The sequence below is a fragment of the Protopterus annectens genome, chromosome 8.part1 (genome assembly GCF_019279795.1).
Source record: "Protopterus annectens isolate FY-2018-M chromosome 8.part1, PAN1.0, whole genome shotgun sequence".
Classification (NCBI taxonomy): Eukaryota; Metazoa; Chordata; order Ceratodontiformes; family Protopteridae; genus Protopterus; species Protopterus annectens.
In genome coordinates, this window is record NC_056742.1 from 370,241,036 (window position 1) to 370,266,704 (window position 25,669).

Consider the following 25,669-nt stretch of genomic DNA (forward strand, 5'->3'; position numbering starts at 1 on the left):
TTCATTTACAAGTTGGAAAGGTAAATGGCTGTACTCCAGGAGTTGTTGTGGGGCTTGTCCTCTGTGTGTGTGTGTGTGTGTGTGTGTGTGTGTGTGTGTGTGTGTGTGTGTGTGTGTGTGTGTGTGTGTGTGTGTGTGTGTGTGTGTGTAAAGTGGCTAGAGAGAAGGAATGTGTGTTTGTTATACTGGTGGCTAGAGAGAACTCAGGATACCTGCTGGCGGTGGTTAGAGAATACCTCAGGCTTGAACCCTGTACCTCGGGTGCAGATAGCAAGAGCCTGAATTCCCTACCCACCACCATTTGTGGAAGTTGTGCAGATTTTTGCCTCATATCTCTGTTCTGTTCCTCATAAAATCTGTGGTTTCTGAAATTTTAATTCCTTAAATAGTTGATGGTGCAGTGGTAGCATTGTTGCCTCACAGCTACAGGTTCACTGGTTTGATTCTTGGCTGGGGTGCCTTCTGTGTGGAGTCTGCATGTCCTCCCTGTTTGTGTGGGTTTGCTCTGGTGTTCTCCTATGTTACAAATACACGTTTCTGCAATATTTCTCCCTGAACCTCTGCTGAAAATTGGCTTTTGTTCCAAGTCAGACTTTCCTGGTTAACAAATGCTAAATAAATAAAACTGACAGGCATTTGAATTTCAGACTTCATATTCTTCAGAAGTACATAGTAACACAAAACATTTTATTCTAGCAATTTTCTAAGTTTATAAGATGAATATTTGAAATCTGTCCCTATTTTTGGTACTGCATTCCCCCATTATTGGCTTTGTCCAGGTTTGTTGTGCTAAGAGGATGACAGCTATGGTGAGAACTGAATTCACTAAATGGTAGCCATTTAAGTTTCAGTCTTCCTCTCTTTCACAAAACAGCTGATATGGCATAGTGGTATGCTGCTCTGACTGTTTTGCACAGGGTCCTGGGTTCAAGAGTTGGCAGTGAAATGTATGGGGGTAACACAGCATTTTATTCTAGCAACTTTCCAAGATGTTAAAAGCAATGCTTAAAATGTGTCTTTGTTCCCTCCCAATAATTTTTTTTCAGATTTCTTGTGCTGCAAAGTTAAGTGATACAGTTGAGTGTCAAGTAGATTTTACAAGGAGCTAAGAGCTACAGGGGAAGAGAAGTTTAGTGCTGCTTATGCAGAGTCTGCTTGCATTGTTAATAGCACAACAGGCAGTGCACTCACTTTTGATGCAGAAGGGTGTGGGTTCTACTCCCACAGTATGTAGATGCATTGCTGATACTGTACTGTGTTGTAAAGGGGGTGGATGCTACCATCCCAAGAATGTCCTCTTTGGCGAAGATACCTAGTAACTATGAACCTGTTATTAGTTTTCCATCCATTCCCTATTGCAATATTACTAGCTTATCATTTTTTTAGATGTAACATAGGCAATTTATTCCTCAAGGGCAACAGGCACATTATTTGTAGATGAAACAATGAAATATAAAGTTGTTTGCTAACTGCAACCTCTTCATTACGTCTGCAGAGATTGTGCATATTTACTGATACTGGTTGATTGTAGAAGTTTGAGTAGACTTTTATGATGGAAATGTTCTCAATTGGGCAGTTTTGTCATTATTGGTGAATGCATTTTGTTTCATAGTTTACTGGAAAAATTTTCAAAACAATAAATTTAAAACACAATCTAGCAACTGTACTGTATTATATAAGGAATATAATTTAATGCAATCATAGAGGTATATCACAGAACACATGCATGTTTTGTGTGCAAAGGGCCTATCATTTGAAAACAGCCCAAAGTTAATATTTATCTGCCACTAGCCAAATGTATTTTCTTTGAATGTGGGTTTTATTGCTGTTTCAATGAATGTGAGTTTCAAGGGCAGAGAAGTTTTAATGCTAAGTCTATTTTCATTGTGAGACTGCATTGCTTTGTTTAGCAGATGTCTTAGTGTCTGTGCTGTAAAATCCAAAACAAAACTTTCAAATGAAATCCAAATCATAGAAGTAAAGCAGTATGCACATTACAGTGTTTATGGTAAATGGGGCAAAATAGCCAAGTAATGGGACATTGGAATGGCTGCAGGGGGGTGGGCTCCATTCAACCATGATTTTGTGAGGGGGAAGGGCAGCAAACTTAAACACAGCCCAGCTGAACTATACCACTAAACTGTCCAGATTTTCACAGACTGCATAGATTTCTGCTTCTTATTTTTGGTTTGTTCCTCATAACATTTGTGGTTTTCTGGCAAATAATGTAGGAATAAAGTCACTAAATAATGACAGACATTGAGTTTCAGACTTCATAACCTTCAGAAAACTGCATGCTAAAGCAAGACCTGTTATTCTATCAACTAAGTTTAGACAAGAGCAATTTTTAGTATTGTTTGTATGTTCCCCCAATATATTTGGCCTTGTCCAGATTTCTTGCGTTAACAGGTTGAGAGGTACGTGCAAATAAATTGCTTTATAGAATTAGGCATATCCAAACCTCTCAACTGTCCCTGATTTTTGCTCAAAATGTTGCTCTCTCTCTCTAACAATCCCTCCGCAAAATGGCAATTTTAGAAGAAAACGTGGAGGGTTTACAATTAATAAATAACTGTAATAATCAGAGTTATAGATTACTTTTATTTCAGAAATGCATGCAATTTGTTTATTTTGTCAGCTGCTCAAGTTAACAGTACTAATATTAAAAAAAAGTGTCCCTTCTTTGACAGGTTCCCAGCTATATTGTGGGGCTATTTTATATTTTTGCATCATATTTTTGGTCCATTTTTCATAAAATTATGGTTTTCTGGCAAATTAGTGGCAGATCATTAAAGACTGACATTAGAAAATAATGACAGACATTTGAGTTTCAGATTTCATACCCTTCAGAAAATTCATACTAATGCAAGACCTACTATTCTATTATATTTCTATGTTTATAAGAGCAATCTTTAAATAGTGTCCTTATTTTTGGGCCTTTGTCCCACTTCTATGTATGGCTTTGCCCAGATTTCTTGCTCTGAGGTTGAGAGGTATTACAAATGTGTCAGGGCCATCACAGTCAGCCAGAGACATTTCAAATTGTGACATACTTGTTGCACGCCACTCCCCCACGTAGTGACTCTGGGTGTGTCCAAGCAAGGCAAGGAGCAGTTATACAGTGTAAGTGTGCAGAATATCCCCCCATCCAAGGTAGACACACGTACTATAGTGGCTTTTCATCTGTCCTTGATTTTGCAGAATGTTCTGGTTTTCTGTCATATTTTTATACTGTTGATTTATACTTATTATTATTCAGAAAGTGCCTGTTGCTCTGTGTTTAAGCAGCAATACTTTAATGACCATCAGGTAAGCTTGTCTGAGATTGTAAGATGCAAGTAGGCTTTAATAAGCATACTGTTAAAAAAAAACATTGAAAGCTTTTTTGTTTTTGCCATGCAAAGAATACTTACATAACTAGATAATGTATAAGCCTGAGGTATTGAAATGCATATGACAGTATTTGTAATAAAGGACAGGATTACAGTATTTTAAGAAACTCATTAAATTTGTTGGAGACGTGCAGTCATCTTTGCAGGCTTTACCCATAAACTAAACAGAATGCCAATTTATCATGTGTGGTCCATAACCCGTGCAGTAATCCTTTAAGCAATTTATCTTGAGCTTGTTTCTTGTTTGCTGTTCATTTTTTACTTTGATCATGTGTTCCCCATGAAACAAGTAGATAGTTGTTGTCAGGCAGCAGGTCTTTTTTGGATAAGAAACATTTTTACAAGTGGGGGTATCACAGCGATTGCTACTTTCAGAATGTTACTTGGTACTTTTATAAATCTGAATATAAATTATAATTAGAACTGCAGTGCAAGGAGAAGTGGTTTGAGTTGAGTGCTGCTAAGTTTTTCTTATACTTGATTTTGACTGCCATTCCAGTAATGTATTTAAAAAGTAAGTTATTTTTTCATGCCTCACAACCTTTTTGTTTCCAGCTAGATATTAAGTAAGCTGTCATGCAGCCAATGCATTAAAATATTTTTTTCTTCTAAACTTCATTTTGTCTTGATTGGACTCTCATAATGATGGCTTGGCACCCAGGGCAGCATATTTAATTAAAGTTCCAGTTTTTGTGGTTTTGAGCATAGCTCCTCCCCTTTCTAGTTGGCCACACCCCTTCACATTGGCACCACCAATTGAGCTGTCTCCTGCAGCCCCCCTTTGATTTGAAGTCACCAGCCACCAGTGGGTAGGGAGTGAATGGAGCGGGTTGGCCCAGGATGCAGCAGGCAGCAAAAGTGAAGAAAAACAATGTGTAAAGCAGAAATGGAAGGCAGACATGGGCGCCCGCAGGCAGGTGCAAGGGGGTGCACTTGCACCCCCCTGGAATCCACTGAGTTAATCTTTTGATTTAATAAAAAAAAGTTTTTTTTTTTTTTTTTTGTTTTTTTTTTAAGGCATTCTTCTTTAAGAAGCCCAGTCGCAGGTGTGCTGACATCATTGCACGAAGTTTGCGAGCGGGAACTAAAATGAACAGTTGTGACAACATCGCATGGGAGCTGAAATGGACAGTTTTGGACCTTACTGAAGATGGGACTCTTGCAAATGAGCGGGAACGGACGGAAGATGGGACCCTTGCGAGCGGGAACCGAAACGGATGGAAGATGGGACGCTTTAGTGGAGCTGAAACAGGCAGCTTTAGTAAGGTGTGTGTGTGTGTGTGTGTGTGTGTGTGAAATGCCCTAGGAGTTACATGGTGGTGGGTAGAGAATAAGGCTTGAACCCTGTACCTTGGGCCCAAGTGGCAAGATCCTGAATTCCCTACCCACCCCCATTTGTAAAAATGTTGCAGGCTTTTCCCTCATACTTTTTCTGTTCCTCATAAAATCTGTGGTTTCTGTATTTGTGTCCTTGTTGCCTGACAGCTACATGTTCTCTCGTTTGATTCTTGGCTGTTTGGAGTGTTTCTCCCTGGGCCTCTGCTAAAAATTAGCTTATTTTCCAAGTCAGACTTTCCTGGTTAACAAATGTTAAAAAAAAATGGGCACTCATTTCAATATCAGACTTCATATTCTTCAGAAAGTGCATGGTAACAAAAGCTTTTATTCTAGTATTTTTTTAAGTGTACAAGATGGATATTTGAAATGTATCCCTGTCTTTGGGACTATATCCCCCCCCCCCATTATTGGCTTCATCCAGGTTTTGTGTTAAGGTTGAGAGCTATGGCAAGAACTGAATTCACTGAATATGTTTGGGGGCTGTATTCACCCAGTATTGGCTTTGTTCAGGTATTTATTGGCTTCATCCAAATTTTGTGCCAAGGTTGAGAGCTACGGTAAGAACTGAAGTCACTGAATATGTTTGGGGGCTATATTCCCCCATTACTGGCTTTGTCCAGGTGTTCTTTGCTAAGAGGTTGAGAGCTATGGTGAGAACTGAATTCACTGAATGTTTGGGGGCTGTATTCACCCATTATTGGCTTTGTTCAGGTATTTTGTGCTAAGAGGTTGACAGCTGTGCTATGGTGAGAACTGAATTCACTAAATGGTAGCCATTTAAGTTTCAGTCTTCCTCTTTCACAAAACAACTGAGTTGGTGTAGTGGTATGTTGCTCTGACTGTTTTGCACAGGGTCCCCTGGGTTCAAGATGTGGCAGTGAAATGTATGGTGGTAATGCAGCATTTTATTCTAGCAACTTTCCAACATTATACAAGCAATGTTTAAAATGTGTCCCTGGTTTTTGGCCTTTTCTCCCCCTCCCCCAATAAATTTTGGCTTTTTCCAGATTTCTTGTGCTGCAAAGTTCAGAGATACAGCTGAGTGTCGAGTAGATTTTACGAGCTGAGAGCTGCACAGAAGCAAAAGTTTAGTGCTGCTTATGTTTAGTCTGCTTGCATTGTTAATAGCACAACAGATAGTGTCCTTGCTTTTGATGCTGAAGGCTGTGGGTTCTACTCCCACAGTAGGTAGATGCATTGCTGATACTGTACTGTGTTGTAAAGGGGGTGGATGCTGCAGTCCTTTTGGTAAAGATACCTAGTAACTATGAACCTGTTATTAGTTTGCTATCCATTCCCTATTGCAGTATTACTAGCTTATCATTTTTTTATTGCATGCAACAAAGGCAATTTATTCTTCAAGGGTAACAGGCACTTTATTTGTAGATTAAATAATGACATATAAAGCAGCAACCTCTTTATTAGTTACAAATTTCTTTAATGTGGATTTTACTACTTCAGACATTGTGCATATTTTTTACTGATACTGGTGGACTATAGAAGGTTAAGTAGACTTTTTATGATGGAAATGTTCTGAATTGGGCAGTTTTGTCAGTAGTGTATGCCTTTTGTTTCATTGTTTACTGGAAAAATGTTCAAAACAATAATTTTAAAATGCCCTCTAACAACTGTACTGTATTGTACAAGGAATATAATGTAATACAGTCAGGAAGGTGTATCAAAGAGCATGTGTATGTTATGTTCGAGGGCCTATGATTTTGAAGATAGCCCAGTGTTAATATTTATCTGCCACTGGCAAAATGTATTTTCTTTGAATGTGGGTTTCAATGCATGTGAGTTTCAAGGGCAGAGAAGTTTTAATGTTAGTCTATTTTCATTGTAAGACTGCATTGCTTTGTTTAACAGATATGTATTAGGGTTTGTGCTGTAAAATGCAAAATAAAACTTTCAAATGAAATCCTAAATCATCGCAGAAGTAAAGCAGCATGCACATTACAGTGTTTATGGTAAATAGGGCAAAATAACCAAGGAATGGGACATTGGAATGGCTGCAGGGGGAGGCTCCATTCGACCATGATTTTGTGAGGGGGGGGGTAGCGAACTCAGAGAGCCCCGATTGAACTATACCTCTCAGTTGTCCATATCTTTGCAGAATGAATAGATATTTGCTTCTTATTTTTAGTTTGTTTCTCATAAAATTTATGGTTTTCTAGCAAATCATTTAGGAATGAAGTCACTAAATGACACATAGTTTCAGACGTCATAACCTTCAGAAAAATGCATGCTAATGCAAGACTGTCTTAAGTTTATACAAGAGCAATTTTTAGTAGTGTTTGTATGTTCCCCCAATATATTTGGCCTTGTCCAGATTTCCTGCATTAAGGGGTTGAGAGGTACGTGCAAATCACTGTAGATTAGGAATATCCAAACCTCTCAATTGTCCCCAATTTTGGCTCAAAATGTTGCTCTCCCCTAATAATCCCTCCTCAAAAATGGCAATTTTGGAAGAAAATGTGGAGGGTTTATAATTGTATATAACTAATGATCAGAGTTATAGATTACTTTACTTTTATTTCAGAAATGCATGTAGATGCTCTTATTTTGTTAGCTGCTCAAGTTAACAATGTTACTACTAAAAAGGTGTCCCTTTTTGACAGGTATTTTTGCATCACATTTTGGTCCATTTTTCATAAACTTGTAGTTTTCTGGCAAATTATTGGCAAGTCATTAAAGCTTGAAGTTAGAAAATAATGGCAGACATTTACATTTGAGTTTCAGATTTTATACCCTTCAGAAAATTCGTACTAATGCAAGATCTACTACTGTTCTATTTAAGTTAATAAAAGCAATATTTAAAAATTGGCCTTATTACTGGGCCTGTGTCCCACTTCTAGTTCTATGTATGGCTTTGTCCAGATTTCTTGCTCTGAAGTTGAGAGGTATGAGTGTTAGAGCCATCACTGTCAGCCAGAGACATTTCAAATTATGACATACTTATTGCACCCCACCCTCCATTGTAGTTGTTCTGGATGTGTCCAAGGAAGGCAAGGAGCAGTTATGCAGTGCAAGTGTGCAGAGCATTCCCCCATCCAAGGTACATCACAAATACGACCGTGGCTTTTTATCTGTCCTTGATTTTGCAGAATGTTCTGGTTTTCTATCAGATTTTTATACTGTTGATTTATGCTTCTTATTATTGAGGAACTGCATGCTGTCCCAATGCCCTGTTTCTCTGTTTAAGTAGCCATGGTTTAATGAACATCAGGTAAGCTTGTCGGAGATTGTAAGATGCAAGTAAGCTTTAGTAAGCATATTGTTAAAGAATTACCAGCATTGAAAGTATTTTCGTTGTTGCCATGCAGAGAATATTTACATAACTAGATAATGTATAAGCCTTGGGTATTGAAATGCATATGACAGTATTTGTAATAAAAGGACAGGATTACAGTATTTTCAGAAGCTCATTGCATTTTATTGGAGACCAGTGTCTTACAGCAGTGTCTGTGTGTTAGTACACTTAGTTGGGTGGCTTTAATGGTATATGGTAAATAAGCATTGCTACCTTACTTAAAAGCCAAGCCCTGGAACAACTAGGTAAGCTCCACACTGAAGTCAAAACACAATAGCTCTGGTGGGTAAATGTACTCTGTAGTAATCAAAAAAGGCAAATGTTTGAAATAACTACAGCTTATGTGCAAACACAATAGGTAGTGATGAAACAATGCTCTGCTAAAAATGCTTTAATGCTCCACATTGCTGAGCTGCAGTTCAGTTATTATCACTGGCTACCAGGATTTCACCCACTTCAGATCAAGCACGGTGTTGTTCAGTGCAACCTTCCCAGATCTAATTCAAGTCTGACCAGAATTATTTTGTGTGTGTGTGTGTGTGTGTGTGTGTGTGTGTGTGTGTGTGTGTGTGTGTGTGTGTGTGTGTGTGTGTATGAGGGAGGTAGCATACCCCTCAGCTATCCAGGTTTTTGCAGAATGTCCAGATTTTTGCCCCATATTCCTCCTAAAAAGGATTGAAGTTGCTAAATAATGAGACATTTCAGTTTTAGATGTCATATCATTTAGAAAAATGCATACTAACACAAATCCTGTTACTCTTGCAATTTTCTAAGTTTATGAGAGCCATATTTATAATCTGTCCCTATTTATTTTAGGCTTTGTCCAGATTTCTTGCACTAAGGTTGAGGCCTTGGGGGTATGGTATGTTTGTGAGGGATAGAGAAAGTGAAATGCCAAAGTTAGAGTTTCAATGTGGAATTTATTTTCAAGTGCATTTTCAAGGAACTGTGAGTTTTAAGGGAAGCTAAGTTCACTGCTGCTCATGCCAAGTCTATTCACAATGTGCAACTGTTTTGTTTAGCAAATAGTATCTCTATTGTGGTATAAAGTTTTAAAGCTATGTTAGTAGTACCACAAGTAGAATACTTGCATCTTAATGGAGAGGCTTGAGGTTCTATTCCTACAGCATGTACATCTGTATGCTGCAGTCCTGAGGATGTCCTCCTTTGGATGAGATGCCTAATAACTATGAACCTGTTTTTCAGCTTGCCATCCATTTTCTATTGCAATATACCAGCTTACCATTTTTTTAATTTAACATAGGCAATTTTATTCTTTGATGGCAGCAGGCACTGAATTTGTAGATGAAACACTGAAATATACAGTTGTTTTCTAGCAACAACATCTTCATTAGTTTCATATATCTTTAATGTGGAATTATTCAGATTACTTTTACTTAAGGGATATAATTCAATTATATATTATAATTAATACAATCAGGTAAATCAAAACTTTTGCATGGCCCTAACAGTGTGCAAGGAGCCTATTGCTTGAAAACAGTTCAAAGATAAATAACCTGCCTTGGCCAGATGCATTTTCTTTGAATGTGGGTTTCAATGCTGTTTCATTGAATGAGTTTCAAAAGTAGAGAACCTTTAATGCCAAGTCTGTTTTCATTGTAAGACTATTGCTTTGTTTAGGTTTAGTAAATGTCTCAGTGTTTGGGCTATAATGTTTGAAATAAAAGTTGTAAATTAAATCCAACTGCCTATAATCATTGTAGAACTAAAGCATAAAACAGTATGCACACAGATTTGAACAGTGTCTACGGCAAATGGGAAGAAATAGCCAAGTAATGGGACACTGGAATGGCTGTGTGGGCGGGGCTTGGGGTGGGTGGACTTGGGTGGGGCTGTGTTGGCAGGGGGCGGGGAGAGCTATGTGGGTGGGGCTCTGGGTTTGCACCCCCCTGCAAAAAATCCTGCGGGCTCCCTTGAAGGCAGAGAATGAAGACGCTAGATAACTAGAAGAGAAAAACAGGTAAGTATAAAAAACAGCTAACTAGAAAGCGAATACAAGGAAAGGAAATAAAGGCAGCGTGGAGGGTAACCCAAGAGAACAGGGCAAAGCACAAACAGTAGAAAAGAGGTAAGAACTGGTCGGAAGTAGCAAGACAGGCTGCAAGTAAGAAAAGAAGAAAAGCAATTACAGGAGAGACACAATACACAAAAGTAGGAGAAAGAATAAAAATGCCAGGGAGAAATAAAAGGGCAACAGAGAACAGATAGGAGGGAAGAGAGAAAGGGGGGTGTCTGACTCGGAGGTGTGCAAGTGACCTTATAAAATCAAACAGTGACAAATAATGCAGGGAGAGGCTAAGTATTAAACATACTTCACAATATATTTTTGGAGAAGTATTTATCAAGATCCTGTGGAACATAACAAAGATGCTAAATGGATAGAAGAAGTAAAACAAAGAATAAGAAGTTTAAAGGTACAGAATATGAAATGGGATAAAATGATGGAAATTATAAACGACACTCATAAGTACACTATAGTATCTAAGAATGAGATTAATTTAGCCTATCATAAGATTGACTTTGTCCTTAGAGAGTTACACCATGACAGTTTGCTAAATAAAAAAAGTTTATGACTACTTACATAATGCTGACCCTATTATTCAAATCTTATTTGGTATTCTAAAGGTACAAACAAATTTGGAAAATCCCCCCTTAGGCCAATACTTGCAGCAGATGGGTCCAAGATACACCCCTTGCAAATTTTTTGGATTTTAAGATAAAAAAAATTGTGGGGTGGAAATGAACGTCTTTTAAAGGATTTGTGGGACTTATTAAAGAGTCTTAAAAGTGAGGTTTATAGAAATGAGACTATTTTAGTAACCATAGATGTGGTGGAATTATTCACCAGTATACCCCACAATGAAGGTATGGCTTGGTTAGAAGAACAGTTAAGGAAAAGGAAGCGTATGTCAGAGAATGATATTCAGGTTTGTGTTGACCTAATGAATTTAGTGTTAAAAATAATTTTTTTCCGTTTTGAAGGAGACTTTTACCAACAGAGGCCTGGAGTAGCTACAGGAGCTACTTGTGCCCCCTCCCCCTTTTAAAACCTAATACTTTATGTATGGGAAAGGAACTATATTTATAATTCAAATTATACAGGATATTCATGGATGACATTTATATTTTGTGTGTAGATTGCAAAGAAAAGTTAATGGAATTTATTACATATATTAATGGAACTACCCACTTTCTAAGATTCATCCAAGAAATAAATGAAGTTATGAATTATTTGGATGTGTCTATTACTAAAGTTAAGGACAAGAGGTTTAAGTCTAAGATTTATAGGAAGAATATTTTCTCTAACTCTTAGTTATATTATACAACCATTCTTTTAAGCAAAACAGAACATAGTAAAACAACAATATATCCGTATAAGTAGAATGATATCGGATGATGATTTTGTCCAGGAAAGTAGACATTTGAAGAGTATGTTTCTTGAAAGGAAATAAACAATGAAACTACTAAATCAGACACAGGAAGAAGTTACAGTGGGTACAAAAGATAAGACTTGTGAGAGATGCACTTATATATCCAAATTGGAAGCCACGCACTCTCTAGTCAAGACCGGAATAGCTGACCAAGAGAAGGTCAACACTTGCACCACACCACATGGAACACATAGCCCTCCAGAACACACACCAGCACTGCCTTCACATAAAAACACAAACCATACACCCACTTTCATGGAGACTCTCAATAAAAATCTACCTAAACAGCACAGACCTCCAAGGCAGAAACACACTCAACCACCACAACACAACACTAATCACAAGACACATAACTCTCCTTAAAAAGTGTGCCACTCAACCAAAGCCCTTTAGGCAAAACAGCATGCCCAACACACTAGTCATAGGTGACTCGATAGTGAGGCACACTAATGTCCCACTCACTAAGCTGAATAAAGAGAAAGTAACAGTCAGCTGCCTGTCAGCTGCCAGGATCCACCACATAACGCATGCACTCAAGTCCCTCAAAAACAGGTACAAATATGATTCTGTCATTATACATGTGTGTGTGAATGACCTGAGACATACCTCCCGGGACTACATGAAAAGAGACATGGAGGAGCTCTCAGAGTATGTAGCCCAGGTGGGTATGACCCTAGCCCTGAGCAGCCTCCTACCATCAACCAGAATGATACCACAGTACAAACAGAAAATGACTGATTTCAACAACTGGCTAAGTTTCTGATGTCATTCTAAGGGGATCCAGTATCTGTCTCCCTGTGATGACATGATTGACCTCGATGCTTTGGCAGAGATGGCCTGCATCTGTCACCTCTGGGCTTCCAGATACTGGCCAAGGCTCTTGCCACCTCTATAGTGCATTTTTATGTGGTGTTCCAAAGACCAAATTACCACAGTAACAGCTACAAACAAATGCAATCTGAGGGTCATGCTGCTAAATGCTAGAAGTCTAAATCTCAAAATGCACTCGCTCGAAGCACTAATGGAGAACAGAGACCTGATTCAAGGCAGCAGAAAGCATCCCTGCACTACCAGGCTATAACTCATTCTACATCTTTCGGCTCTGGAACTTGGACCGAAGCTCCAAAAGCGGTGGTGTTTCCATACTCATAAAGGATGCACACACCTCCAGACTGGTAACCCAACATAATGCATCAGAGATACTTCAGGTGCAGTTAATATTGGGTAAGACAGCGATTCAGGTTGTAGCCTGCTATAGGTCCCCAACCATGTCCCAAGACTCACACTCCATGTTCCTAAGCACCCTGGGGAATATTAGGGTCCAACCTAACACTCTCATACTGGGCAAATTCAACTACCCCTCCATTAACTGGGAAAACTACTCATGTACTAATACACTTGCCCAACATTTCCTAGAATTCATTAATTTCAATGCCCTGGACCAGCTCGTTCTTACCCCCATTAGAGGTAGCAACATCCTTGACCTGGTCATTACTACCATGGGCAACCATTGCTCTTTACCAATAGTCAACTCCTCTCTGGTTAGATCCTGCCACAAACTAATCACCTTGGAAATCGACATCCCTCCAACCCACCTACCCCCACAAAGGTAACCACCAGGAAAAACTTCTTCAAAGCTTACTTTGGGCTCCTAAAACAGAGGTGGCTAATTTCACGGCACCCATGCAATTGAAGAATAGTTGCATGACCACCGAATCATTTACCAACGCACTGTACGAACATGTACACAAATGCATGGATCTTGCCATACCCAATAGAACCAAGACACTCTCCTCCAAAAAAGGAAGCCCATCTGGTGGTCCCCCTGCCATAAACAAACTCTACAATAGAAGGAGGAAACTGATGCAAAATAAGGTGAAGTCCCAAGACAGGAAAAACTCCCTTTTCAGCAAGACTGGAAAAACAACCTTATCAGCTTCAACAAAAAGTTGAGATCTCTCATCAAATCCTCTAAAGCTAGCTATGAAAACAGAATTGCAGCAGATAGTAAATACAGCCACAAGGCCTTCTATAGTTATGTAAAGAAAATATATGAACAGGAAAAGTTTTGTTAGTAATTTGTACAGGAGGCCTACATATTGTAATAGTATTTTACACTATGAGAGCAATCATCCTGAATTTCTTAAGAGTGGTATTGTAAAAGGACAATTTGTGAGGATTGCCTGGGTGGTTAACACTGAGGATGATTTTCTTTTACACTGTGAGACACTCACGAAGTTGTTTTTGGCTAGAGGGTATCCCACCGACTTGATTTCTATGATACAAAAAGAGATTGCTTTTAAAAGAAACAATCAGAATATTTTGTTCATTTTAGGGGTTAGTACTGGGGTGAATACTATGAGCATGCCTTGCAACAACAACAACTGATCCTTTAAGGTATGCATGTCCCTTTGTGTCTAGATTCTCTAATAACCATAGAAGTATTTCTGGGATTTTGAAGAAAAATTGGCAGCTATTTTGGAATGACCCTGGAATTTTGAAACAGTTGGGTGCTATGCAACACATAGTATTTAAGAAAGGCTCCGGTATTAAGCAACTGCTTGAAAGTGAGAGTATCACTTACAGCAGTCTCATTAGATTTGGAACTAGAAAATGTGGCTGTTGTTCACAATGTCATTTGGTTATGAATTGTGACCATGTCAAGGTCAACCACACCTCAATTAAATCTAATAGTAAATTTTCACGTAATTCTGTAGGGGTTATTTACGCTGCCTTATGCCAGCACTGTAATGGTTTTTACATTGGGAAAACTAAAAGAAAGTTTAGGGACAGAATTTATGAACATAAATGGACTTGAACCTCAGCACAGAAATAAATAGAACTTGCTGGAGTGACAGGTTCATAACCCAGAGGCTCCCTTCGCTCTGGAATAGAATTCCAGTTCATGTGAGGCAGAGCACCTCACTGAATCTCTTTAAGAAGAATCTCGATAGGTGGATGGGGGATCATAGGTTTGTCCCAGGGATTACTCCCGTGTCACTATTAGACAGAGGCACAGTAAACTAAACCTTAAAAAGGGCACAGTATACTCAAATCAAGGGGTGGTGTAAGCCATACAGAATCGGGCTAGGCTTAAAATTGCCCCAGGGCAGATAGCCTAGTATGAACCTATGAACCTATGAACATCACAGGGACATAAAAAATAGTAACCGAAATAATTCTTTATTTAAGCACACAAAAAAATGTCATCACATTGTTTTCTTTTTGCAGTTGTTGAAGGGGTGAAAAAAGATCCTAGAGGAGGTCCCTGGGAAGACAAGTTAGAGTTTATGGAACTTTGCTGGCAGATCAAACTAAATGCCTGTGCCCCTCCCCCCCAGGTCTTAATGACAACATCAGTATTGGCAGCTTACTTAGGCTGCATTCATATGTTGTTTAGTTGTACTACTCAAGGACAGTAAATGTAAACACTGTATGTATATATATATATATATATATATATATATATATATATATATATAAACCAACAAAAACATTTTTATATTTTTCAGTTCAGAGTTACTAAATGCTTTTAAAAAATGGGTTTTACTTTAGGAATTTCTATGTAGATTTTAAATGAAGAAAGTCTGCAGACAATTACTGCATCGAGTTGTACTATTGCTTTATTATGTCATGTGTTCTCACTATTTGCAGTGTATTTAATGAGAATGCTTGTGATTTTAACTTATTCTGATGAAGTCTTTTGTTATAACCTGATGAAAGCGTTCAATAAAACATTTTGTACTACTACCTTGGTGGAGTTCCTATCGTTCTTTGTTACAGGCTTGGCTTGATTCTTGGTTGTCATAGAAAAACTCACTAAGCTAGGTATCAACCTTTATATCACTAGGTGGGTTGCAAACTGGCTCACAGATCAAACCCACAGTGTGAAAGTAGCTGACTCCAAGTCAGACTGCTGACCAGTCACGAGTGGAGTCCCACTGAGTTCGGTCCTGGATCCTCTCCTGTTTGGTATCTACTTCTCTGAAGTCCAGGCCACCATGAAGGGACTCTGGCTGATGAATTTCGAAGATGATTGCAAGTTGCGAGCTATTATTAACTCCCCAAGTGATGTTGACATCCTACAGAAAGGGCTCACTGAGACCAATGACTGATGTCAGAACCATGGCCTTAAGCTCAATGTCAAAAAATGTGTTGTCATCCCCTTTGGGAAAAATCCGGTTCCCATGAATTACCACATTGATGGGAGTCCACTGAACACAGAAGGCGTTATAAGAGATCTGGGAACACAGGTTGACAGCAACCTCTCTTTTGACCACCACATTGCCACTGTGGTCAGAAAGTCGTTCTATGAGGCACATCTCATTACTAAGGGTTTTTGCATTCAGGAAGAAAGAGGTCATTGTCTCCCTCTACTCTTCCCACATTAGGCCAGTCATCAAGTACAATCCCCCATTTGGCATGTACCTCACTAGACACCTGCAACAACTGGAGAAGTCACAAAAGTACCTCACAAAGAGAATCCTAGGCCTTAAACACTTATCCTATATGGACAGACTCAAAAAACTCCAACTATTCTCTGTCTCATATTGCCTACTTAGAGGCGATCTCTGCTTGACTTAGAAAGTCATGTCTGACTCAGCTCTGTTAGAAATGCTACATCTAAAGAAATCCCAATCCCTCCACACCACACACTCCAGAGACCTCACCCTCATTACCACAATCAACAGAACAAGCTGGAGGGACTGGTTCATAACCGAGAGACTGCCCATGCTATGGAGTAGACTTCCCATACATGTCAAACAGAGTACTTCACTGGCCCTCTTCAAGAGAAATCTTGATGAGTAGATGGGAAATAGAAAATTCACCCCGGGGATCACTCCAGTGGCTCTACTCAACAGAGGCACTGGAAACTAAGATTGGGTGGCACAATGCCAGGGAAATCCTATGGGCTAGGCTTGTAAAGGCTCCAGGGCCATTAGTCTAGTACACACCTACGAACCTATGAGCCATACTAGGTTTGGGTGAAGCTGGTGAAAATGTTAGTAAGGGTAAAAATAATGATGTGAAAGGTGTTAGTATGGATAGTGCCTTTGACATAGATTATATCGGGGATGCCAAAGTAATTTCTAAGATCATTAGGGATGAATGAAAGAAATTTTCCCAGTTTTCTGATTTAGACGTGCTTTTTAAGAATCCCCTCAATATAACTTAACTAAGGTTAAGACTAAGGGCAATAAAAGGATGGGTATGTTTAAGTGTGGTGTGTGTGCCCAGTGAGCCTATATTGCCCATAAAGAAAGTGTTTTTATAACAAGTAGGAAAAAAGTTATTAAAGGAACTGCTGTTTCTAATTGCAATTGGCAGGGGTTAGTGTATTTGGTTACTTGTGAATGCTCTAATGCATTCTATATTGGTAAAACAAAAAGAACCCTAAGGAGAGGAATATATGAACATTAGTATGATATAAAAACTAAGGATGAGAAAAATAGTTTATATAAGCATTTGAAAGGTTGCCCCAATGCAAAATAAATGTTTTTTTTTTTTTTTTTTTTGTGATAGTAGTTCCTTTTGAATTTAAGAGGGTTCTTAGGAAAACAAAGTTGAGTATCGTGAATTGTACTGGCAATTAATCCTGGAAGCTAACAGAAGCCCAGGACTTAATGAGAATTGAAGTATAAGTGCGATGTTAAAAAATGAGAGTGGCTAGATTGTGAATTATTTGGTACAGGATAACATTTATCTACTTTGCGGTGGTGGTGCTGCAGTATCGTTGTCGCCTCACAGTAAGACGTTGTCCTGTTCGATTCTCAGCTAAAGCGTCTTCTGTGTGGAGACATGCATGAATGGGCGTACCTTCGTTGAAGGTTGTGCGTCAGAGCTGGCAACTCAGCATGTAAAAATCTACTGCCAATCATTAGCGGACCGGAGTTCCACTGTGGCGACCCCTAACCGGGAAAAGCTGAAAGACACAACATTTTTTATATTTATGTCCACCTGCATTTTGATGTACTGGCCAGTAGATGGCAGAAAAGAGAGATTAATATTTTGCTGTTTTAAATGCAGAAAAGTTTTAAGTTTTTAATTCACTTATATAACATTTTTTATATGGGAAAATTTTTATATATATCAATTTTTAACATTTATAAATTTACAAGTTTTTCATTTCATATACAGGATGCCGCATTTATTTACTTATAGCATCTCTTATACTGAAGAAGTACTGTAATTACTTTTTAAATCTGTAATTTGTTTTAATAAGTGTTTGATATTATTGGATGGTGTACAATTGATAGGTGGAGTTTTCTGATATATAAAGGCAACAATTTTATTTGGAAATTTTATCTGAAGAAGTCTTGAAACAAAAATGCGGTGATTCAGTTAAAGCATTGTTTTTTGCTGTCCTTTTAATAAATTGCTTATTTTGCAGTGGACACACCGCTTCACAGTACTTTTGTATTTTACTGGTTTGTTTGTTTGTGTCTTTCGGCTTTTCCTGGTTAGGGGTCGCCACAGCGGAACTCCAGTCCAACTACTCTTCAGATTTCTTTTTTGCAGTGTCTCTCACATCTGCCCTTACACGATTGTGGAGAAAAGAGAAAACACCACACACAATGAATCATTGCTGACACACAAACACAAACTTCTAGAGACGAGGATACAACATGAGGGTAGAAATTGGCAAGGTAGTAATGATGTTCTAGACTAATTTGCTTCATAATTCCTATGGTTCTAAGATCCTCACCCACACCAACAGTGATTTTCTACAGCAGTCTAAAGTATTCTATTAATTGTGAGTCAACCAGTGTGCTTATGATGAAATGCATTTTAAGTTATTTTATATGTATTATCGCAAACAGATTTTTGTGCTAATGCAAATTGCTTCCTGATGAATAAAGTGGTGCCGATAATCTATTAAAAGGCATAGAAGCAGTGTTTTCTTTAAACTGTTTTGGTTTGTTTATGCAGTTTTATGAGTTCGACAACTGAAAAAGTAAATAATGCAATGTAGGTTTACCCCTTGCCGCTGCGCATCATGCTGTTTAAGAACTGCAGACAATGAATTTACTTACATTCCTTTGAATCTGTTTATATCGCGGGAATGGGTAAACTTCAGCTGTGTTATACAAATGTAATAAAATGATATGTGGTTTACATTACTCCTAATAAACCGTGCAAATATTACTCTTTTCCGTATGGGTGTGTTTCATAGTATTTTTCTGTGTGTTGAGTGGAGTTCATTATGTTACTGTAGGAGCATATGTGCTTTAGAAATCACTGGCTTGCGACTGCGGGCTTATCGATTTCCTCCATGTGGTTTTAAGTCTACTTGCAGTACGCAAGCAGAAATGCAAATAATGATTTTGCATTCATTTTGGAATTTTTTTTTTTTTTTGCCTATTTTTCTGCAAACGCTGTATATGAAATGCACAGCCAGCTTAAAAGATGTCGTTTGGACTAAAAAAAAAAAAAAAGAGCAATAATCCACATGTCACAAACTTCCAGACTCCCAGCCGTGAATTTCCAACGGTATGTACGGCTGTTATTTGACAGCACTGGCTGACAAAGAACGTTCAGTGGGCAGCCTTGCAATGAAGTGAAATGCTTCTACTGCCAGTAAAGAGCATGAAGAAACAACAACAGTATGTTGTGTACTTTGTGTTGATAGGCCTCCGGAAAACAACCTGTTTTGTTAAAGAAAACACACTATATTGCATTTCAAGCAAGCCCTGAGGAACATATTTAGTGATCGCTAAGCAACCTGCATTAGCACAAAAATCTGGTTGCGATAATATCTGCCCTTACACGATCATTTTTTTCAATCATTGTGTTTCAGTTAAAAGGCAATTTGATGAAATAAATTGTAATTATATATATATATATATATATATATATATATATATATATATATATATATATATATATATATATATATATATATATATATGTATTTGTATCTCTCTTTCTCTCACTATATTTTATATATATAAAACATGGGCCTACTTCAGAGATAACTGAGTGACCAAAACATTGACAACCACAATGTCAGACCTAAAACAAAACAGTGACACTTCAAAACATAAAAGTGTGGCAGTAGGTATTTGTCTGAGATCTGCATACAGTGGGGAGTGGGGTTTTACCCTTTCCCAAATGCAGATGTTTTGGGCATTGTGGGTTTCAACATTTTGGCTGCTCAGTTATCTAAAGTATACACACACACGCACACACACACACACACACATATATATATATATATATATATATATATATGTGTGTGTGTGTGTGTATATATATATATATATATATATTTGTATACTTTTACTGAGACATGGGAAAAACATCAAATAAAAGAAACAGAAATTCTTCCTCAAGAATGTAACATCATTAGAGGTGACACACTTAGCAAAACAGCTTGAGGTGTAGCTATCCTCTACCCTAACATGTATGAAGTTATATTTGCATACTTTAATTGAGACATGGGTAAAACCTCATATAAAAGATGCATCATTAGAGCTGACACATTTAATAAAACAGTTGGAGGTGTAGCTATCCTCTACCTGAATATGTATGAAGTTTCTCTTCTTACAAAATCTCTGCCTAAACACAGTAATGCAGTTACTTATTTCCTACATAAAATTAAATGACCACAAACTCCTTTGTGTAATTGCTCTGTATATCCCACATGGAAACAATATATCCACCCTTGAAGATATCCTGTACTGGATCTCACACAACATTACTAATGAAGCTGATAACAATAAAACAAGTTGCATACGGTATCCACTCGACCACCAGTAGTAATACAGCCAGATTAAATAAAAAGTATAATAAAAGATAACTACTGATGACTGTTCCAGGCAAGAAGGCAAGTACAACACTCGTAAATTCAAATAAATAAAAAAAAGCCACCAAGTCTATTCAGACCACGAACAAATTTCACAGCTCCAATACAAAAGAATAGTCCATGGAAATAAAAAGTTTCAGGTTTATTGGATCCTCAATGGTGAGCGCTTTTGCTTACAAGCTTTTTCAAACCAGTAATGACCATTCACAAACATTACATATATATATATATATATATATATATATATATATATATATATATATATATATACGTAGATGCACACATCAAACCCCACCCTACTAGCAAGGCTTAAACAATTAAACAATTAATCAATATAGAATATAAAAAACTTTTGATTACCTTAAGGGTACATAACTTAATATATGCAAATGTGAATAAAATATGTCATAATAATAAATGTAGTATATATATATATATATATATATATGTATGACATACTATATGAAAAATATATATAAAAAACATGTGCAAACATATAAATTCCTCTAACATCAAAAAATATGCTTAAAAATATATAAATATATAAATTTATCAATATGAAGAATATAAATACAAAACAATATTAAACTTTATGCCTTCTATTCTTTAAAATAGGTTTTAAGGGGACCCTATCATTTATCCCTGGGGGGACGTGTGCCCTAGTTCTGATAATCCATTGAGCTTCTACAGATTCTGTTAAGTTCTTAACATCTCCCCCTCTGACATTTGTTTCTAAAACTTGTAATGCACAGAATGTAAACCTATGAGTATCATCTGTGTTTAGAACATGTTTCGACAGGGCATTAACTTTAGATTTAATGCGTATTTGATATGTGTGTTCTCTAATCCGTTCTTTAAACATCCTGTCCGTCTTTCCTATATAGAAAGATGGACATGACACACACCTAGCTATATAAACCAAATGCTTGGTTTCACAATTGGCATTCACCTTGATGTTGATCAAGTCCCCTGTCACAGGATGACTAAAAACTACCATATTCGAAATATACTCACAGAAGTTGCATTTACTACAGGGTCTAGAACCTGTAAACTCATATACAACCTCCTTACTACTCTTATCAGAGCAACCTAGCAACCTATGCAAATTACTCTTATTTTTATAAGCAAACCTAGGAAGCTCATCAATATGTTCAGAAACCTCAGGGTCCAACCTAAGAATATCCCAATACTTATAAATAGGACGTCTAATAGAATTTATATCTTGCTTGTAATGTAAAGTAAACCTAACTGTCTCAGTGGAATTATTTGTAGTATCCATAGCATTAGATCTATAATGAGCAATGCCTGCTTCTGAAAAAATGGGAAGTGCTCTACTATGCCTTAAACACTTGACCTCTTCAAACACAATATTAATATCTTTTGGACTATATCTCCTATCACTAAATTTGCATCCCAAATCCTTCAATTCTTGTTTAAATAGTACTGGGCATGGATTCAATCTAGACACTCTCATGCCCTGACCCTTCATAACATTTCTAAAAACATGCGGGGGGTGCATACTGTCCCTGCATAACAGGTCATTCTTGTAACAAGACTTACGATGTATTCCAGTGTTAAATTGGCCGTTATGCAGTCACCAAATATTAACATCTAGGAATGATATATTACTAGTAGAATGATTCATAGTAAAATCAAGGAAGGATGTTAATTCATTTACTTCCTTTTCAAATCTATACAGTTCATCTATGCCACCATGCCACAGGAAAAAAAGATCATCCACGAACCGCTTATAAAAAACAACATGTTTTTGGTAACTCTCTAAACTAAGCAATCCATCCTCCTCCCAATGAGCCATGACCAGATTGGCATAGCTACTGGCACAAGAAGTGCCTATAGCTATGCCATTCTTCTGTAAATAAAACACGTCATGGAAAATAAAAACATTACTCTCCAAAACCATTTCCAAAAGAGCACAAATAAAATCTATTTCTGTTAAAGTCAGGTCAGAGCGTTTGCCCAAATAAGCATGTAAGAATTGTAAACCTATATCGTTTGGAATTCTCGTGAACAGTGACTTCACATCCATGGTAACAAGTATTAGCTCTAAACAATTATTCCATGGTCATACAGCTTCATAAAACTCCAATAAAAAGTCCTTGGAGTCTTTCAATATAATACTATGCTTGCATACATAAAGTTTCAGTATCTTCTCTAAATAAAAAGAGATGTTCTCAGTGACCCAGCCATGTCCCAATACAATAGGTCTCATAGGTGGGTTATTCATATCTTTATGAATCTTGGGTAAACCCCTAATAATCGGGGTAGTTGGCTCTTCCAAGACCAAATAATTAAACAGCTAATAATCAATGAGTCCCATTTTATACATATCATCTAGACTCCCATAGACATTACTAATGATTTTAGTCACCTCCTGTTTAGATACAACTTTATAAAACTCATCATCATCTAACATATCTAACATTCTCCTTTCATAGTCTATTCTATCAAAGACTACTATTGGACCCCCCTTGTCAGCAGGTCTGATGGATATGTTATTATCATACTTCAACCCATTGAGTGCCTTAACCTGGCTACATGTAAGATTATTCTTTGAAGGTCTCTTATAACTATCTTGCAATGACTACAATTCTTTTTCTACAGCTTTGTTAAATACTTCAATAGAGGGATGTAAATTAGGTACCATCAGGCTCGATTTTCTAAAACCTGACTTCTTATTAACAGTGTTAGTATTAGAAAACATCACTTTAAGCTGTAGATTTCTTGTAAATAGTTTCAAGTCTAAGATAGATTCAGCAATAGAACTCTCTTTAGATGGAATAAATGATAAACCTTTGGTTAAAACTTCCAAATCATATCTATCTAATGGTCTATGAGATAAATTGTACACTAAGTTAACTTCTCCCACATTTTCTTGAGCGTGGGCTCTCTCAGATCGTTGGTAGGGGCCTTCCTCTTTTGCCTGCCCCTGCTCATAGAGCGTTCCCTCCCTTTCTGGCGATACTCTGCTATAGGGAAAGGACGAGGCAATTCTCCATCTGTGTTAACATTGGTGCAAGTACGCACCTTGCTACGTACAACCTGTTGGACATCATTTCCTACAGGATTAGCATTTTTACTAACATTGTTAGAGACATTCAATGTGCCACCACCACCACTAGATAATCGTATGTTAGATTCAGTGTGTCTGGCTGTTCCAGTCCTCTGATCATTAGTTCCCTGACTAGAATTAACTTCAGGTACATTAATAATAACATTAACATCATCATTGGTATTTGACATAGTAGATGGAGGTAAAGAGACAATATTCTGTCTGGTATTATTAAAATTATCAACAGAATGTCTCAGCCAGGTAAAGACCTGTTCATTAGAAAAATCATATACATCCCTTATAAGTTTGTGCTTTTTTGTTCAAACATTCTTTTCTCATACAGAAGCACATTATCAATAACACGCTCCAATTTAGAGTCCACTAACATCTCATTAAAGTCAGTATATAAATCATTAAGTCTATGTGTTACAGAATCACACAAAGTCTGTTCTTCAGGAAGAAAAAACTCATTCATGAGCTTCATATAACTTAAGCTCACCTCTATGTTGAGCTGTTGCCAACGTCTCAGCAACTCAGGATAGGTGTTCCCCGACGTCGGGATTTTGAGTACTCTTAAACCCCTCGGAACAATTCTTTTATTAATACAGATTTCAAAGTGATAGCGCTGCATCTGCAAGTGCTTTAGCTTCAATAACTCGAACTCCAGGGTATTCAGGGAAGAGCTGAGTCTTTCGACTTCCCCCTCATTAAACTTCACCTGCCCTTCCGAACGTGACAACTCACAGTCAGCTAGGAGGTTAATGCTGTTATCCAAATAGCGTTGTAATCTCTCCTTGGAGCTGCGACTCCTCATACCGCTGCTAGGATTGTACGGAAGTTCCAAGTTGATCTCATTTCTGTTGTTTGTAACATCAGCCATGGGGTTACCGTAAAATGCAACAAAAACCAAATAGAGAATGATAAGAATAAAACAAGTTGCATACGGTATCCACTCGACCACCAGTAGTAATACAGCCAGATTAAATAAAAAGTATAATAAAAGATAACTACTGGTGACTGTTCCAGGCAAGAAGGCAAGTGCAACACTCGTAAATTCAAATAAATAAAAAAAGCCACCAAGTCTATTCAGACCACGAACAAATTTCATAGCTCCAGTACAAAAGAATAGTTCATGGAAATAAAAATAGTTTCAGGTTTATTGGATCCTCAATGGTGAGCGCTTTCGCTTACAAACTTTTTCAAACCAGTAATGACCATTCACAAACATTACATATATATATACGTAGATGCACACATCAAACCCCACCCTACTAGCAAGGCTTAAACAATTGAACAATTAATCAATATAGAATATAAAAAACTTTTGATTACCTTAAGGGTACATAACTTAATATATGTAAATGTTAATTAAAATATGTCATAATAATAAATGTAGTATATATATATATATATTTATATATGTATGACATACTATATGAAAAATATATATAAAAAACATGTGCAAACATATAAATTCCTCTAACATCAAAAAATATGCTTAAAAATATATAAATATATAAATTTATCAATATGAAGAATATAAATACAAAACAATATTAAACTTTATGCCTTCTATTCTTTAAAATAGGTTTTAAGGGGACCCTATCATTTATCCCTGGGGGAGACGTGTGTCCTAGTTCTGATAATCCATTGAGCTTCTACAGATTCTGTTAAGTTCTTAACATCTCCCCCTCTGACATTTGTTTCTAAAACTTGTAATGCACAGAATGTAAACCTGTCATCAGCTCTTCTTGGACAACTAGCGAAACCCAGATTAGCTAAGGCATAATCATTGTTTACTGGAAAATGTTCAAAGCAATAGGAAGGTGTATCAAAGAGCACATGTATGTTTCATATGCAAGGGGCCTATGATTTGAAAACAGCCCAGAATTAATCTTTATCTGCCACTGACAAAATGTATTTTCTTTGAATGTGGGTTTCAATGCTGTTTCAATGAATGTGAGTTTCAAGGGCAGAGAAGTTTTAATGCTAAGTTTGTTTAGCATATGTCTTAGTATTAGTGCTGTAAAATGCAAAATAAAACTTTCATATGAAGTCCAAATCATCATAGGAGTAAATCAGTTTGCTCATTAGTGTTTATGGTAAATGGAGTGAAATAGCCAAGTAATGGATCATTGGAATGGCTGCAGGTGGAGGCTCCATTCGACCATGATTTTGTGAGGGGGAAGGGCGGCAAACTTAAAGACAGCCCCAGCTGAACTACACCTCCCAACTGTCCAGATTTTCAAAGAATGAATAGATTTTTGCTTCTTATTTTTGGTTTGTTCCTCATAGAATTAG

The 25,669-nt window shown here is 37.3% G+C and overlaps 1 long non-coding RNA gene across 1 annotated transcript in view; it reads right to left on the bottom strand.

Annotated features, from left to right (window-relative positions):
* LOC122810085 overlaps nt 1-25,669 on the bottom strand; it is a 132,226-nt gene that overhangs the window by 31,699 nt on the left and 74,858 nt on the right. The gene's annotated exons all lie outside the window — the stretch shown is intronic.